The following is a 4,022-nucleotide window of genomic DNA, read 5'->3' as shown; positions in this document are numbered from 1 at the left end:
TCTTCGGCCCTGCCCTGGGCGCTCGCCTTGCTCCTCTAGGTGCATAGCGCCCTCTGGTGGCCACCTGGACTAAATGCCCCAGGTCTGCAAATCGCCCGGTGATTTTGAACTCTGCATTAACTCAATCAGCCCATTGCTAAGTGCAAGGCTCTGTCTGTTTGGAAGTTCAAGATATAAAAATGCACAGAATGAAATGGTTTTTTTTTAATTTTTAAAATATATATTCACTGTTGCGTATTTTTTTAAAGATTTGTTTTATTTTTAATTATCTGTGTTTGTGTATGTCTCTGTGTGGTTATGTGCATATGAGCACAGGTCCCCTGGAACTGGAGTCATAGACAGTTGTGAGCCACCGGATGTGACTGCTGGAAACTGAATTCTGGTCAACACCTTGTCTTTCAAAGGTGATACCAGTGCTGGTTGGTATCTGGATTGGAACGAGCCTATTTTAAGTCATTAAACTGAAGACTGAGGCTGCGGAGGTCTGAGCGTCAAGTTGTCCCTTAAGGAATCATATTTTGCTTTCCAGTGGCCAGACTCTCTAATGCAGTGTTACATTATGACCTTAGCTCCTCGGGCGTGGGGTGGGAGTGAAAAAGCTCGCTATGTCCCTCTTCCTTGCCCTGTGGCTCTTCCCTTCCCCTCCCGAACTGGAAACCCTCTGCACTGGGTTGAAGCACACATCTTTGGTTCCTAACAATGGCCGTAGAGAAACATTGATTTTTCTTGCCCCAAACAAATTTATAAAAATCTGGTTGTGTTCAAGGGGCCCTCTGGAGGCCGACAGGTGTCATTACATCCCCTCTACCCAGCCATTAGGTATGGGTACGGGAAGCTATGGTCACTGGGAGCACAGATGGAGCACAATCTTTTCAGTTTTTTGTTTGTTTTTTGTTTTTGGGGGGGGCGGAGGGGTGTTTTTTGTGGGATTTCTGTGTCCTAATTATTTTTAAACTTCTGCTTTAACAGAGCAGTTTTGTTGAACCACAATTTACCTACTTAAAGTGCACAATGTAAGTATTAGCATAGCCACACTACCAGGATCATTGCCCTCTTCCCTAAGTAAATCCTACACCCCTGGAAAAGATATCCTGCCCATTAAGGGGAATTCCCTATCTCCGGCCTCTTGTCCCCATTAATACGCCTTTTCCTATGGACTTGTCTGTTCTAGACATTTTGTATCATAGTGGCCTTTTGGTCTGGCTTCTTTTACAAAACAAGCTTTTGTTCCTACTTTGTTTACCCTTCAATTTGCATTACCATATAATTTATCACCCAAAGTGCAACATTTCCATAAAGATGCTATTCGTGATTTTTATGCCACAGCAATTGGCAGGGCCTAGGGCTACCCTGGTCCAGCCAGGGAGGCCACCCCCACGTTCAAAGAGAAGAATCCAGTCATCCATGTTTCTCCCCAACTCCCCAACTGCCCACCACCCCTCCCTAAGTCACAATTACCAAACCTTGCTCGGTATCCTCCAGTCTCTTGGAGCACCGCAGTTAATCTACTTCCAAGGCTGCTAACGCTGTTTACAGCTGAAATATGCTTATGATTTATGGGAAGAAATAAGACTAATTTCCCCCAAAGAAATGAGAACCGGCAGTTTTGTTTTTCATTTTTGGGAACCATGAGATTTGACTGGGTGTGGGGGGGGGCAGACTAGGAAAGAAAGCATCGGCAGAAAGCGAAGCTGGTATGATAAATGGGGAAGGGGTGTTAGGAACGATGGGCCATCAGGAAGCGACTCTGGGAGGCTTAATTGGGTGGTGGGTGGGCCATGCATGGCGCCTCTGAAAAGGGCAATGTAATTACTTATTGTTGTACTGTTAAACGCACCTGCCTCCCTGGCATCTCTCACCATGGCGATGGTTTTTACTGCCCAGAAGAGTCTCACTGTTTGTAAGGAAACGTGAATCTTATTATTCTTTAATTATAAGTGTGTGTTGAGCCAACATAGAAGTTACACCGACGTTGAAGTGTCATTCGCTTGGTGACAGCCTGTCCTTCTGCTGCTGACAAGAAAGCTAAGGTACTTTTCAACAGACACTCTGACTGCCCATTCTTCCTTGCTGTGAGAGACTTCGATCAAACCCCAAGATTTGTCAACAAAGTTGGCACTGTGGGGTCACAGGTATAATATACGCTACCGTGAGAAAGGCGTCCTTGTCCTCTGTCACACTGCAAGGCAGAGACAGGCTGCCTTGGAATGCAGCTATGTAAAGGGAAAATTGTATATTGTAACCAAAATATCACACACACACACACACACACACACACACACACACACACACACACACACACACATACACACATACACACACACTCGCACGCACGCACGCACGCACGCATACACGCACGCTCGCACGCACAACACACCCTAGACTCTTAGTAGACCACTGTGTCCTCCTGGAACCTAAATTCTTTAAAGAATTGAACAATTAGACCAAGGATTTGTATTCTGAATTCACTAAGGCGGCCATTTTGACCACCTGCCAGCGCGATCGCCCTTTGTGGAGCCTGACTTCGCAGGGTTCCAGGAGCAAACTGAGGACCTGCAAGCCTCCAAGCCAAGGAGTCCGGTTCTGGTCCCCGCATGTGAAAGCGCCCTCCTGGTGTCCCTAGCAGCCTTTGTTTGTGTGTGTTTTGTGTCTGGGCTCATCCATCCGGCTCCCCTTCTGCCACCTGTCCCTTCTGTTTACGCCCACCACTCTCAATTTGTCTTCCAGCTCTTTCTGCACCAATTACACCATAGACAGATTTAGTCGATTTCTGGGCCAGCTGCTCAAATACGCCCTTTTCTGCATTGAAAAATACTCAGAGCGGCCCCCCGGCCACCCACGAGGATTCCCAGACTCCGAGTCTGGAAGAAATTCACCGGAACTTTTCCGATTCCGGTGCTATCCCCCAAGTTAGGAACAAAGAAAAAAAAAAGGGTACTGATTTTTCCAAGAGTAGAAAGAAGATATGGATGCCAGTTAGAGGCCCAGGGGGTTGTGCAGCCAAAAGATGGGAGGACTAGACCCACTTGGATTGTGTCTTTTCTGAAACTGTACTCGGCAAGAGTTTGGCCACGCCCTCTGGGAACAAGGAGCCACTGACCAGCATCTTGCCGGAAGAGCTGGGTCCCACCCTCAAACTCATGAGCTCTTGGAGCTTTACCCCTGGTGCCGTTTGTGCAAATGCCTTTGTGTTTTCAAGCATGCTTAAGACGGGACCGTCTTTAAGGTCTTTAAGGTCTAGGAAAAGGAAGGCTTTGAAATGGGTGTGATGTTCCAAAGAAGGGAGCCCCTCCATCATTACTGAAATGAAATCAGTCCCAAGATGGGTTTAGAAGAGTTCTGCCAGAGTAGGAGCCTCATGCTACAGGATGGCTTGTTCGTGGGAGAGCTGCACGTCCCTCTCAGAGCCACGCATGCTCACAAAGATCCCCTGGCTCCCCACAGAGGAGCAGGCCTCAAAATCCACCGTGCGAAACGATTTCAGCAGGACCCAGGAATCTGTACCCTGCTGAATTCCATGCAAGGGACGACCTCTGCAGCATTGGTCCTCTGACATTCCCGGTTCCCCAGATGGCTGCTCTTCGAGCTGCCTGGGGAGCACACGCAGAATGTTCCACAGGTCTCCGGGTATGGGAAACCTAGTCTAAGGCACCACAGCAGAAAGGGAGCCATTACGCTTGGGGGCAGATGGAATATCTACAAGCTACTGACATACCAACGTATCTATTAGTCACCCGATGTCATTGCTGTCCCCTATGCTTTCTGCCTCAGTCTGCTAACCTAGGCCTAATCCTAGCCTCCATACAATCTAATCTAGGCCTAGAAGGTTTTCAGCCTCTGAGACTTGCAGCTGAATAAGCTCACGCTTTTTGTTTTTTTGAATTCTAGCTGGCTGGTTCAACTCAGCTGTTGTGTCTCAAGCTCTTCTCCCAGCTGACTTTTTAATCTGCCTTTTCTCTCAGTCTCTGAATTGCTCTGCTTGGCTTCAAACTAATTCTAGCAATCTGTTCTAAACTTCTGGC

The sequence above is a fragment of the Rattus rattus genome, chromosome 16 (genome assembly GCF_011064425.1).
Source record: "Rattus rattus isolate New Zealand chromosome 16, Rrattus_CSIRO_v1, whole genome shotgun sequence".
In the NCBI taxonomy this organism is placed as follows: domain Eukaryota; kingdom Metazoa; phylum Chordata; class Mammalia; order Rodentia; family Muridae; genus Rattus; species Rattus rattus.
The sequence above is the reverse complement of the archived record's forward strand: the minus strand, read 5'-3'. Positions refer to the sequence as shown.